General features: G+C 42.6%; 1 protein-coding gene across 7 annotated transcripts in view; it reads left to right on the forward strand.

The window, feature by feature from the left end:
• Positions 1 to 15,244, forward strand: part of FRY (FRY microtubule binding protein) — a 438,131-nt gene that overhangs the window by 216,907 nt on the left and 205,980 nt on the right. The gene's annotated exons all lie outside the window — the stretch shown is intronic.

Consider the following 15,244-nt stretch of genomic DNA (forward strand, 5'->3'; position numbering starts at 1 on the left):
CTTCTCATCAGGTGGCCAAAGTATTGGAGCTTCAGCTTTAGCATCAGTTCTTCCAATGAATATTCAAGACTGATTTCCTTCAGGATTAACTGGTTTGATCTCCTTGCTGTCCAAGGGACTCTCAAGAGCCTTCTCCAACACCACAGTACAAAAGTATCAATTCTTCAACGCTTGGCTTTCTTTATGGTCCAACTCTCACATCCATACATGATTACTGGAAAAACCATAGCTTTGACTAGATGGACCTTTGTCAGCAAAGTAATGTCTCTGCTTTTTAATATGCTGTCTAGGTTAGTCGTAGCTTTTCTTCCAAGGAGCAAGCGTCTTTTAATTTCATGGCTGCAGTCACCATTTGCAGTGATTTTGGAGCCCAAGAAAATAGTCTGTCACTGATTCCATTGTTTCCCCATCTGTCTGCCATGAAGTGATGGGACCAGATGCCATGATCTTAATTTCTGAATGTTGAGTTTTAAGCCAACTTTTTCACTCTTCTCTTTCACTTTCATCAAGAGGCTCTTTAGTTTCTCTTTGCTTTCTGCCATAAGGGTGGTGTCATCTGCATATCTGAGGTTATTGATATTTCTCCTGGCAATCTTGATTCCAGCTTGTGCTTCATCCTGCCAGGCATTTCGCATGATGTACTCTGCATAGAAGTTAAATAAGCAGGGTGCCAATAAACAACGTTGACATATTCCTTTCCTAATTTGGAACCAGTCCCTTGTTCCATATCCAGTTCTAACTGTTGCTTCTTGACCTGCATACAGGTTTCACAGGAGGCAGGAAAAGGGGTCTGGTATCCCATCTCTTTAAGAATTTTCCACAGTTTGTTGTGATCCACACAGTCAAAGGCTTTGGCATAGTCAGTAGAGCATAATGCATATGCAGAGCATCTATATCATACATACATGCAGGTCTAGTACTGTAAACATATGTATGTGTATGTATTTGATAGTAGAATGCATTTTGTAATGTATATTGTACTGGTATGTATATATATTACTTTATGATATAGATTATATTAGCAAAGACATACATAGGATCAGACTCTTTTTCAAGTCCCCTCACCCCCTGTTCTGCATCATGTTGTTTCCAAGGGGATCCTAGAGGGGAACAGCTAGAACTTTGGTTTGTGACATTTGATGTCAGGAGAGGGTGGCTTCTGGCTCTGCTTTCTGGTGGTCATCTCCGCATAGCCAGCCTGCCTTGGCTTCATTGTCCCTTCAGATTGGGTCCCTGTGTCACGTGCCCACTAACGCAGCTGCAAACACTTCTCTTACCCTTGATTCTGGCTTAAATATGGTTCTGATAACATAGCCCAAGAAGTTGGGTTTGTCCTTCCTGCTGGGCCTGAGTCTAACACCCACACAGCAGCCTACACACCACTGCTGCTCCTGCAGCCTCTAGAGCCTTCTTGACCATGACCCACAGCAAGAAACATGTTTTGTGTTAGGCCCAGAGCACATACATGAGCATAGGCGGAGAAACAGAAGTGTCGTGAAACAGTGCTCTCCCTCACTATACAAGGTGCCATCACTCTGCTGTTTTTTACTTCTGTGGTTTTCTATTCTGTTTCATTGCAGACATGGTGCTTGTGGTATCTTGTGACTGAGTATACTAAATTTTAAACTTCGTCTTCTTTATTGAATTTTGAAGAGCGCGTTATACATATTTGGCTTCCCTGATGGCTCAGATGGTAAAGAATCTTTCTGCAATGCAGGAGACCAGGGTTCAATCCCTGAGTTGGGAAGATCCCCTGGAGAAGGGAACGGCCACCCACTCTGTATTCTTGCCTGGAGAGTTCCATGGACAGAGGAGCCTGGCAGGTTACAGTCCATGGGGTCGTAGAAAGTTGGACATGACTGAGTGACTAACACTTTTTTTTTTTTAACATATTAAGGACTCAGTGAACATTCGTTATGTACAAATTGATTAACGGATCCCACTCATAGTATTTTCAGACAACTATTTCTGAAAAGACTCAAACTATACTGTGACATAGGTATGATCAAGGATGCCTGTGTAAATGACATCCCACCTATATTCACCTTTGCTGTGTGTTGTAAGTGTAAATTCTCCAAGATACACACTATTCAGTCCAACACATTTAATTAATGTGAAAGGTTGTGGCTGGATTTAAAAGTCTTAGTGAATATTCTAACTTATGTGATCAAACCTACATTATAGATGGTATTCATTTTTTATATAATTTATTTTTATATCATTATAGCATTCCTTCATTATTGCCACCATAGGCAATAATGGAAACTGAACAAATGAGCCTTATTTTTTTTTTTTACAAATGTTGTATTATGAAAATTTTTCAAATACATATACAAGGAGAAAAATACTGCAAGGAGATCCAACCAGTCCATTCTAAAGGAGATCAATCCTGGATATTCATTGGAGGGACTGATGCTAAAGCTGAAACTGCAATACTTCGGCCAACTCATGCGACGAGTTGACTCACTGGAAAAGACTCTGATGCTGGGAAAGGTTGGGGGCGGGAGGAGAAGGGGAAGACGGAGAATGAGATGGCTGGATGGCATCACCGACTCTGTGGACATGAGTTTGAGTGTACTCCGGGAGTTGGTGATGGACAGGGAGGCCTGGCGTGCTGTGATTCATGGGGTCGCGGAGAGTCGGACACGACTGAGCGACTGAACTGAACTGAACTGAATACGATATGTAACACGTCACCATCACTCAGTTTGAGCAGTTATCAAGCTATGGTCATGTTACTTCATACATACATTTAAAAGACCTTTTTCTCTTAATTATTTTGAGTCAATTATGGACATCATTTCATTGAACTCCATATAATCAGTATACAGTCTAGAAAATATAGATATTTTCTTACCTACCCATAATGCTATTATCATTCCTAATAAAGTTAACCATGATTCTTTGTTACCTAGTATCCAAATTCATATTCAGTATGCTTTGACATTAAAAAAAAAATGACTTCTAACAGTTGGTTTGCTCAAATCATGCAGAAGGTCTGCATATTATATTCTGTCTCCTAAGTCTCCTTTAATCATCCTACTTACTTATGTATGTGTGTGTGTATGTATTTGGCAGTGCCAGGCCTTAGTTGGGGCATGCAAGATCTAGTTCCCTGACCAGGGATCTAACCTGGACCCCCTACTTTGGGAGCGTGGAATCTTAGCCACTGGACCACCAGGGAAGGCCCCCATACTACCTATTTTTATCTTTCATTGACTTGTAGAAATTAATGCACTTTTCTTATAAAATGGACCTAATTCTGGATTATTTCCTTTGCTTCCTAGGGTGACACTTAACTTGCTTCTATATCCCCATTATTTCTTATAAATGATTGTTCTAGTGTTTTTGAAAACTGGATGCACTTGGACATAGGGTGAGAAACATTTTCCTCTTGGCCCCACTGCCAAGGTCATTTCTGTTCTCGCACTAGGAGACTCGGAAGCCCTCTGCCACTCTCAGGAATACACAGCTGACTGTTTTCAGTGCTTGGGGTCAAGAACTCTGACCAATATCCTGCCACAGGGAGAGAATTCTGAGAAAGCTGCTAGAGTCAGTATTCTAAAGAAGTATCTTAAACACATTAATCATGATAACATCTCACCAGGAAACATCTCTTGCCTGATTTCCTTATTTGAAAGTTGTGATGTTACAGGATTTCAGATCATCTCTATAAAATGTGTAGGACCTTCCTTTCTGTTCTGATGGACCTCATCCAGCTTCCCACCTTCATTGTTTTTTCTCAGGGTGAGTACAGTGGTCTTTAATTTGTCCCTCAAACAGCCCCTTTGTAGCCCATCCTATACAACAATATCGATCCAACTTTTCTCCCAGAAACCTGCTAACTTCAAGTAAGATCCAGACTCATTGACTTGTCATCCAAGCTCTTAATTCTGATAATGAGAACTAAAGACCTACTTTTTTATAGGACTTAATGAGTTTAAGTTTTCATATATATGTGCTTATTCAATTATTTTGTTCACACTAAGACTATCATGGAAGCAGATGGGTTCAGTTCAGTTGTTTAACTATGCCAGGCCTTGTGCTAAGTGCTTGGGATCTTTATGGTCCAGTTCTTGAGGACTTCTCAGTGCCTTGGTAAAGATAGCCTGCATATGTGTGCTGTGATCGGGATGCATGGTAGGAGGACAAGGGGTGTGGGGACAAAGAGAGACCCTCAGCTGATGTCTCTAGGCGTCTGCCACGCTGTGCCCTCACCTCGGTTGTGCCTTTCTCATCTCTGCTCGTCAGAGTCCTACGTGTCCTTTCAGCCTTGGGTCAGATGCCATTTATTCCAAGTCTGGCGAATCAGTGTCTGGGAACAGTTGATACTTATATCTTCCTAGGTCTAGCCCAGAGTTTTGTGAAAGGCGGTTTCAGGACATGTTTTTTTAAAAAATGTTGACACGAAGGACTTCCCTGGTGGTCCAGTGGTTAAGATCCCTTGCTCCCAATGCATGAGGCACGGTTTTGATCCCTGCTTGGGGAACTAATCCCATGTGCTATGCGGCTTGGCCTAAAATAAATAAATATTTATTTTTTAATGTTGACAAAAGTCCTGAGTTTATAGCGAAGCATGATCAGGTTTCCTCATGTGTCCACCTGTAGCATAGGGAGTTGCCAGTCTCAGAAGGGTGGATAGGAACCAGAGGAGCAGCAGAGGTAGCACTGGAAGCGTCAGGATTATTTGTCAAACTTTCTTCTAAAGGAAAAACAGACCATGGAATCTCACTAACTTGTAGTGAGTCAAGGAAAGGCAAGTATTGATTATTAAGTTGCTGAATTGTGGAAGTTTTGAATAGGTGATGTTTTATGCGTTGTCAGCCTTCCCTGATAGCTCAGTTAGTAAAGAATCTGCCTGCGATGCAGGAGACCCTGGTTCAATTCCCAGGTCGGGAAGATCCATTGGCGAAGGGATAGGCTACCCACTCCGGTATTCTTGGGCTTCCCTAGTGGCTCAGCTGGTAAAGAATCTGCCCTGCAATGTGGGAGACCTGGGTTCGATCCCTGGGTTGGGAAGATCTCCTGGAGAGGGGAATGGCTACCCACTCCAGCATTCTGGCCTGGAGAATTCCATTGACTGTATAGTCCATGGGGTCGCAAAGAGTCGGCCCCACTTTCACTTTCACTTATGCATTGTCAGTGCATATTTTTACACAGTCATATAATACTGGAGCTAGAAAGGACAATAAGGTCTGGCCTCTTTAGGAGGACAAGTCAGGAAAGGGAAGCCCAGGTGGTTCAGGTTCCTCCCCCTGGGTCACACAGAGCCGTGCCGGGACTCAGACCTTAGAGTCTCCATTCAGTGCTCTTTCTCTGTTTGGCCTTCAAAGCATTAAGTTAGTTGGAGTTCATAAAGCATGTCAGTTTCGCTGCAGATGAAAGGAATGGAGAACACTTCTGTCAACTGGATTCACTGGTCCTCTTTGCTTTTCTCTGAGATATGAGTGTGGTCCCCAGGCCAGCAGCATAACCTGGAAGCTGGTTAGAAATGCAGATTATCCAGCCTTTCCCCAGAGCCCCTGAATCAGGAGGGGCCAACCCTTCCAGATGAATCTGTGTGCAGAGTTTCTGAGAACCCGTCTAAAGTCAGCAGATCTTTTTCAGAGCTCACATATAACAGCGTAAGGCCTTGTCCAATTTATCACCACTTTTGAATTAAGAAATTTCTAATCAGATTTGACTGCATGAAATGAGCCAGAAGAGGAAGAAAATAGAAAGGAAGAGAAGATGTGAGGAGGAGGAAGAGGGGGAGAAAGGCCGGCGAGCACCCCGTAAATGAGAGCAGTCTATCGGTTCTGTCCAGGAGGAGAAGGAAGTTGAAATTCAGGATTATCCTGTCTCTGGCAGGTTACCCGATCTCCTTTCGGTGAGAAAGGACCTTGAAATGTCAGTGTAACCTCATCTTCCATTGCTCACAGATCTCGGCAAACATTCCTTCAGGCTCTGATGACAGCACTTAGACTTTGAAAATCAGGGGAAAGTCCATGTAATTGCATCTGAGCAGATGACAGACATTTATTAAGGAGATCACTGACGTTATTGTCATTTCTCCAAGATAAAACACTGGAAGGCAAAGGAAGAGAGACAGAACAATGACTTGATGCTTGCTCTTTATCGAACTGCTTCACTCTCTCCAGAGTATTCTGTCTTTGGGAGACTAAAGACAAAACTGTATTGAGAGGCCACAGACTGTAGTAAATACAGAGTACTGTGCCTTCAAATTCACTTGCTTCCTTTTAGGATAACAACCAGTTAAAGGTTATGTCATCAGGAAAGAAGAGTCTGTCCCTTTCTAAGATATCTCATTAATCAGATTTCATGTATTTAGATGGGGCCTCAATTCTTGATTATTTTTTGGAGAAGGAAATGGCAACCCACTCCAGTGTTCTTGCCTGGAGAATCCCAGGGACGGGGGACCCTGGTGGGCTTCTGTCTATGGGGTCACAGAGTTGGACACGACTGAAGTGACACAGCAGCAGCAGCAGCCTTTCTCGGACTCATCTAATGACTAAAAGATACATTCAAGTTCAAGAAGGCAGATAGCTTGGCAGGGGACCCATGGCTGGAGGTTGTATGAATCTTTCTAGAAGTTAACCAACTCTATTAATCTATAGGAAGCCTCCAGATTACAACTTTTATATTTTGTCTGTCATCCTTTCAAGTCCCCAAACTAGCCAGGGGAAAAAACCCTGTAGGCAAAGGGACTTATTTTATTTAGTCTTCATCACGAGCAACTGGTTTGTTTTTAAAAACAAAAAACAGGGTGATCCAGGAAGTTCTTAACAGCTGTCAAGGAGACATGGGTTTTCAGATCCAGAGTCAATCACTCTGTGACTTTGGACAAATCACTTAACTTCTCTCAGCATACATGGTCCTAGCTGTGAAAAGGAGATTGTTTGACCTTCTAGGATTATTTTTGAGGATTAAAGATATTAATTATCCTAGAGCTATCTTATGAAATTGAAACTCGAAGGAGCACAATTTGAGAACTATAGAATTAAGAGTCAAATATTGTAAGAGAAGGCAGGAATGTAGTCAACAAAAATGAAAGGAATGTTACACATTATGAAAACTTTATGGAGATTAAGCAGAATTTAACATGTCATTGAATATATTTTTCTTCCAAGGCAAAATTTATTTCTGAGTATTTTTGCCTAGTAGTCTTTTCTTGACCTACTTTGAAATGTATAATATTATTGAGGAATCTTCCATCTCCTTAGAAATGTTTTTCTGTTGCTCAGGCTAATTGTTTTGTCTTATCCCAACATTTTCCACTTCCTAATAATGCTCATCAGAGGAAAATAATTCATCCAATCATACATGGAGGTTTGTTTTTTTTTTTTTTCCTTTTCATCCTAATTTACTTTCCATGACCTTGAGGGTTCCTGGTCATTTTGAGTATTTGCAATCCTTTTAAAATGCCATTTCTTAAGCACCCTCATAAATGCATTAGTGGACAATTTATTATAGTTCTATACACAGTGTGACATGTTCTCAACAGTAGCTGCGTCATCCTTGGTTTGTTATGTTTTATGAAATGTTCCTGTAATCCCAGTAAACAAAATAAGTCTTACAGGAAAGGATGGATTAGGGGGGAAAGTGTGGCCCTAAAGAAGGACCCAGCTCTTGATTATGAAAGAGGTTTGCCCTCCAAACCTACAAAGTGAACAAGGCACTGAGAATCAGCAGAAAGAATAACTTGTGTCCAACTGCAGAGAAATCTGATCAGTTTACTCCTGTGTTGAAAGGTAAGGTTACACAGATCTCTGGAAAGTAAAGTTGTATAAGTGGATCTCCCTTTCTGGGAGGGGTACCTCCTTTAAATAGTTATTACATACTGTCTCAGGATACTTTTAAAAAAAAAAGTCATTTTTTATTTCAAATGTGCAGTGTGTGGTTCCAATAATGGAAACATCAGAAAAAGCATTGAGTGTTTTGAAAAGTTGGCTCCTTGTTGTCTATCTGTGTGAGCTGCTGAGAGCCAGCAGAGATGGCCCCTTTGTGTGTCCTATACTTGAGAAGGAGGTAAAGAAGCAGGGTGTGCCATCAGCATCTTGATTCAAGCCCATTACAGGCTGGTTAACACTCTCATTTTCAATTGAACTGACAGAGATACAGGCAGGCCATAGGGATGGATCAGGAAAGCAGACCCTGCCACCCCTCAACCAAGCACTCTAGGTTTCCTTGGACACACACGAGTGCACAGGGCTTTCATCTCTCCACAGCAGTTCCAGACCAGACGAGAACATCTACGTGCCTTTGGCCAGACAGACAAGACATGGTTCCTCTGTTCACTCACTCAGTTTAATTTTCCTTTTGTTCTTTTAGAATGTATTGCAGTCTAACACATTGTGTGTACCTGTGTTTGTTGTTGTTGTTTATTTGCTCAGTTGTGTGCAACTCTTTGTGATCCCACAGACTGCAGCACACCAGGCTTCCCTGTCCTTCACCGACTCCCAGAGCTTGCTCAAACTCGTGTCTATTAAGTTGGTGATGCCATCCAACCATCTCATCTTCTGTCATCCCCTTCTCGTCCTGTCTTCAATCTTTCACAGCATCAGGGTCTTTTCCAATGAGTCAGCTTTTTGCACTGGGTGGCCAAAGTACTGGAGCTTCAGCTTCAGCATCAGTACACATGTGAAATTGCTGATTATATGACCCTGTCTCAGTAATCTGTAAACTCCATGAGGGCAGGACCCATCTGTTTTGTTTGCAGCTATCTTCCCAGTGCCTGGAACAGAGCTCAAAACCTCAGCCCTCATTCATTAAGTATTGGTCAAAGTGAGTGGGTGAATGAATGAATGGATGGATGGATGAATGGTAGGCTCTAAGGAGCGATGGTCTTAACACCTCTTAAAATCTAACTGAGAAAACCAGTTGCTTTCCTATAGCGTAGATTGCCGCTTCTAGCCTCTGGGGCATTTACATGAGGAAACTCATTATAGCCTTTCCTTTCCTTTACTGTCATGATAAAAATGTAGCTGAACTATGAGTTGTGGCGGCATTCGTACGGGTGTTGCCATTTGCAGTTTACTAATTCCTGGAAATGTTGGTAACTCTGGGAAATTGTACTGAAGACCTTAGCCAGCTAAGAGCAGTCAAACTAAAAATTAAGGTACTAGTCAATGAAATTGGAGGAAAAAACAGTCACATTCAAAAGGTCATCACTTGTAGCTGGAAATAGATCTAATAAAGAGGTAACAAGTGGGCCACAAAGGCCTAAAACATGTTTTACAGAGTAAGGAGTGGACCCTGCTCAGTGTAAGAAATAGACACCCAGTGAAACGGGGAGAGACACCTCCTGAAACCATCCAGCAGAACCAAACTGAAATGGAATTTAGAATAAATATAATAAAATAGCATCCACAAAACCCATTTAAGACAGAAGAAGAATTAGAATGTGTTTAATCCAAGATTGAAATGTAAATGGGAAAATATAAAGGGAAAGCAGGTTTCAGAAAGATTCAATAATTTAGAGACCTGATTAATATCTGAAAGTCATGCCCTTTTTCTCAAGTCCTCCTCAGCTCCCCACCCCAACTGGGTGGACTGTGGGGCAGAGCCCAGACCCATCCAGAGGAGGAGAGGGTAATGACCAGACCCTGAAGTGTGGACGGGCTTGCTTGCCTGGCTGGATAGAAAGCAGGGAAAGCAGTGGAGAAGAATAGACTCAGACTGCAGGGTCGTCCTTCAATATCCCACAGAGGACTGGTTCCAGGAGCCCTGCAGATTCCAAAATCCATGGATTCTGGGGTCACTTATATAAAATGGCATAGTATTTTCATATACACATCTTCCCACATACTTGAAACCATCTTTCAATTACTAATAAGACCAAATACAATGCAAATGCTATATAAGTAGTTGTGAATACACTCAATGTAAATACTATGTAAATAGTTGCCAGCCCATGGCAAATTCAAGTTTTCCTGGAACTTCTTTTTTTTTTTTTTTTTTAAATATTTGCCTTTCAGGTTGTTGGAATCCACAGATGTGGAGCCAGCAGGCAGACTCTAAGTGCCTGAGTTTGCAGAGCTGGAGGATGGGGCCCAAATGTGGCTGCTACTGAACTGGTGGTTGGTTTATATGTTTCAATGAAAAATCCTTTAAAAATCAGACCTGTGAATAAATTTAATTCTCAAGAGCAGAGTTTACCCCTTAATACACTAAACTCTTTCTAGTTTTTTTGACATGGAAAACTTTTGGAAATTCATATCATTCTTCTTTCCCACCTTCTCAAATACAGGACTAGAAGTTTAACTTATTTTAACCTTTCCAAGGGACTCTGGGTCATCATCACAAACATTAATTGTGACAGACTGCAGGATGGCGATATCCTTGCCCCCAAGCCTGTGGGAAGGTGGTATTCTGTGTCCCTGTACCAAACGGCTTCAAGCAATTGCTTTTTTTTTTAATTGGAGGATAATTGCTTTACAATGCTGTGTTTTTCTGCTGTACAACGTGAACCAGCTATGAAAGTGAAAGTCACTCAGTCATGTCTGACTCTGCGACCCCCATGGACTAAACAGTCCATGGAATTCTCCAGGCCAGAATACTGGAGTGGGTAGCCTTTCCCTTCTCTAGGGGATCTTCCCAACCCAGGGATTGAATCCAGGTCTCCTGCATTGCAGGCAGATTCTTTACCAGCTGAGCCACCAGGGAAGCCCATGAACCAGCTATCTGTGTCTGTATATCCCCTCCCTCTTGAGCCTCCCTTCCGCCCCACCCCATCTCACCTCTCTAGGTCTTCACAGAGCGATGAGCCGAGCTCCCTGTGCTTTATGGCAGGTTCCCACTGCTGTCTCTTTTCACATGGTGATATATGTTTGTCAGTGCTACTGTCAGTTCGTCCCGCCCTCTCCTTCCCCCACTGTGTCCCAAAGTCCATTTTCTTCATCTGCATCTCTATTCCTGCCCGGCATATAGGTTCACCAGTACCATTTTTCCAGATTACATATATTATGTGCAGGCAGCTGCATTTTTAAGTTCTGGTGGTTTTTGAGAGTTTTGCCTTCTTTTTTTTTTTTTTTGTTAGTGTTTTTAACCTGTAGATTTTGTACTTTTCTGTTTTCAGACTATTGTGAACTTAGAAACTAGACCATTAATTTTAACTGTGTGTAGATTAAGATCAAGTCAGTGCTGAGGGAGGTTGTAATGATTTTTTTACCAATGGTCCTGGTCTCATGTTTAGTATGAACTGTGTAACTCAGTTTCGACAGTCAGGAACATGTAGTTTCTGCTTCTCAGCTGTGTTGTTACCAAATAACTGAGTCGCTGAGAGGTGCCCTGAAAATAATCTTAACAAAAAACTAGAATCATTTATGAATTAATTATGGTAGGATGAAGAATAGAAAGGGCTTCCTGGCGGCTCAGCAGCGGAGAATTCGCCTGCAGTGCAAGTTTGATCCCTGGGTCAGGAAGATCCCCTGGAGGAGGGCACAGCAACCCACTTTCCTGAAGAATCCCATTTACAGAGGAGCCTGGCTGGCTACGGTCCATGGGGTTGCAAAAGAATCAGACACAACTGAGTGACGGAGCACGCACTGGAAGGGGTTACTAAAAGGTGTGAGTGGATCTAGGTCGAGGACACCTAACACCTACCTCAGTACCTCTCCCTGCATCTCCGTCTGCCCAGCTGATCTGTTTGCGTCCAGAACAATGGGCACCTCTCCTTGAATCACTTTCAGCTCTGGCACAGGGCACTGCTGGGCTAGGATAGTTCCAGCCCGCTAAGGCTGTACACAGACTTTTGTAGTCACAGGATGTCTGGCTTTGAGGGACAGACAGATACCATTTTTTATGATAGCAGTGAATTGGTTCTTTGGCCTTTTTTAAATGCACAAGTTGTCTGGGAGACATTCTGCTATCTGCATTTCAGCCCTTCTGGTTCAAAATGCAGCTTTGCAGGAGGACTGCCAGAGGTCACAGTTAAGAAAATCCTCTCACTATAGTCAGGACTCTCAGGCCCCTAGAGTCTTATAATGATGGATCTGGTCTTGCAGTTGCGTATCCCATCAAGCTGATTATTGCTGTCTTCTAGAAAAAGGTTAAGTTCTCTGGACAACTAAAGGGAATAAAAAGTCCTCCACTTTGAGTTTTTTGGTTTCTGTTTCAATCTCAGTCCTATGGCACAGTGCCATTGTTACTTTAAAACAGGGGTCCCCAACCTCTGGGACCTAATGCCTGATGATCCGAGGTGGAGCTGATGTAGTGGTGATAGAAACAAAGTGCACAATAAATATAATGCATTTGAATCATCCCAGAAGCACCACCCCCCATCACCCCCTAGTTCGTGGAAAAATTGTCTTCCACCCAACCAGACCCTGGTGCCAGAAAGGTTGAATGAAATCTCATGGAGATTCCTTGTCCTTCTGTGCTTTGGGCCTGGGAATCCTCCTACTTCCACCAAGTTCTTGCACTTGGAGTAGGAGGTAACACAGTAGAGGGATAGCCAGGCCTTCATTTGTATCACTTGATCTTAGAATTAATAACACCTTCTAATGATCTGCTAGCAGTGCCATTTAATAATGACTCTTCATTGCAAATACTTCACACTATTCCTTTAAAGACTCTGGCCCCTGATTCTTCTCATAGAGTTCCCTCCTTATGAATCACTTCAAGACATACAGAAATAAAATAAGGTGTCATTTGAGTTATTTAAGGAGATTTATTAAGTATTATCTGTGCAAAGAACTCTGTTAGATCTGGGAGGCTACAGCCCCTTTAGGAGTATATGGTTCAGTTACAGAGCCAACCCTCAGCAAAACTATGTGACCAACTAGTAATGCTTTCACTTGTCAACTATCTCTGGAGCCTTTCTTAAGTCACGTGGGAATGTCCAAGGCCAGAGAGCTAGAGTTAACTATTTAAACCTTGTTATACACACCACTGAGGATTGGCCTGGTGGAACAAGTTTTATGGAGATGCAGGTAGGTGTGGTTCTGAAAGGCCAGGAGGAAGAGATGAGCAGAGAAGAGCAGAAAGCAGCAGCTGGAGGGAAAGCAGAAAGGCGCAGATGGGACAGCCAGAACCGCGCCCTACCTTTGAGGCTTGCTGATGAAAATGTTGAGTGAAGTAAATCAGAAAGGCAGAAACAAATGTCATCTGTTGATGCAAATATATGGACTCTAGGAGGATGGTACTGATGAGCCTGTTTGCAGGGCAGCAGTGGAGATGCAGACACAGAAAACAGACATGTGGACTCAGTGGGAGAAGGGAGAGGGCTGGGCGGATTGAGAGAATAGCCTGGAAACACATACGTTTCCATGTGTAAAATAGCCAGCGGGAATTTGTTGTGTGACCACAGGGAGCTTGACCCTATGCTCTGTGACAGCCTAGAAGGGTGGGAGGTGGGAAGGAGTTTCAGGAGGGAGGGGACCTATGTGTGACTATGGCTGATTCATGTCAATATGTGGCAGAAACCAGCACGATATTGTAAAGCAGTTATCCTCCAATAAAAATAAATATTTAAAAACTGTTACAGTTAAGCTAAAGGAAGATGGGTTTGGTTTGTGAAATGAGTGAAATTAACCTGCAGTGGGGCTGCTGTAATAATCTAGCTGTGGGTTTCCAAGGGCCTAGACTAGGATGGAGCTAGTGAGAATGGAGAGAGAATGGAATCATATACAACAGATCTATTTTTATAACTTGAGACGCCATATTCTTAAAGTTTAATGGAGGTTGAGATATGTGAAGATCTTCCAGATGTAAGGGAGCCTCCAGCTGTATGGGAGATTACATGAATTATAGAGGAAGAGGCATTAGAAAAGATGACAGAATCTGCATGACATGAAAACATGTTGGTAATTCCATGAAATTTTGCCTGGCTTCCTGAATTTGGCTTGAGTTAAAAAGAAGATAGGGCTTTCCTTGTGGCTCAGCTGGTAAAGAATCCACCTGCAATGTGGGAGACCTGGGTTTGATCCCTGGGTTGGGAACATCCCCTGGAGAAGGGAAAGGCTTCCAGTATTCTAGCCCGGAGAATTGCATGGACTTCATAGTCCATGGGGTCGTAAAGAGTCGGACACAACTGAGTGACTTTCGCAAAAAGAAGATAAGAGAGGCCTTGAATTTATTTGTAGTGTTGAGAAGCATGTTTCAGGTTTCATGGGGAATGACATCCCACCATTCTCTTAAGAGCCAAACCAGTGTCCAAACTGGAATCAGGTTTTCTTTCTTTACTCCCTTCCTTAATCTCTGTATCCAGTCACCCCAAACTATGAAGTCTTCCCTTTTAAATGTTCACTTTATCATCGTCCCGTCCTCAGCATTCCTAATGCCTTTCTCCTAAGTCCACCTACTCTCATATTTCTTTCCTTGAATATTGATAACTGACCATTTTATAGGTACTTAGGTGGAAGGGGCTATTAGTGTGTGTTAGAATTGAACAAAGGATAGTCCGAAGTAGCGTGCTAAAGTCGCTTTAGTAATGTCTGACTCTTTGTGACCCTATGAACCAAAGCCCACTGGGCCCCTCTTTCCATGGGATTTTCCAGGCAAGAATACTGGAGTGCGTTGCCATTTCCTCCGCCAGGGATATCCTCCCAACCCAGGGATCGAACCTGTGTCTCTTGTGCCCCGCATTGGCAGGAGGATTCTTTACCATTAGTGCCACCTGGGAAGCCCCACTCAAAAGTGGAGAGGCATAAAATTTTCATTTGTGAATAGATTTTTTTTCTTACACTAATTAAAACAGTGGTCCAGCTGTTGCATCCTGAAGGAGGCCACTCACTGGCGACTCTGATAATGGGCCTCTGTTCAGAGTCTCAGCCAAGCAGGTAATCTGTGGATTTTAGAAGGGATGAGGAGGGACATCCCAACTTGAACCAAAGGATGGTGAGAGGGAGAAGCCTCACCTTGGATGGCATAGAGGAGGCACTCCTGAGCCTTTTATCTTTCAAGAGGGACAACCCCTTTGGGAGCAAGAGCTAGCTGGGCTTCTGAAAATTGACTCTTGGAAACTTCCAGAAGGGATGACCTCAGCGTCTTTTCTGTTATTAGCATGAAGCACAGAAGACAGCTCCTGGTCATTAGGAAAACCAGGTTAAGAAAATCACTTGTTTTCCACTGTGTGTTTTCTTAGACCATTTTCCTGGAACATAAAAAAGAAGCTAAAAACATCCTAAATGTTTTAGGATTTATCAGCTGTATTATGTCCTTGCAACACGATTTACCTTAGTAACCATAGTATTTTGATGTATTCAAATATGACATAATGCACACTCATGTAATCAAAATAATT

This window comes from Moschus berezovskii, chromosome 13, assembly GCF_049115385.1.
Source record: "Moschus berezovskii isolate FMDL1 chromosome 13, NW_MosBer_1.0, whole genome shotgun sequence".
NCBI classification, from domain to species: Eukaryota; Metazoa; Chordata; class Mammalia; order Artiodactyla; family Moschidae; genus Moschus; species Moschus berezovskii.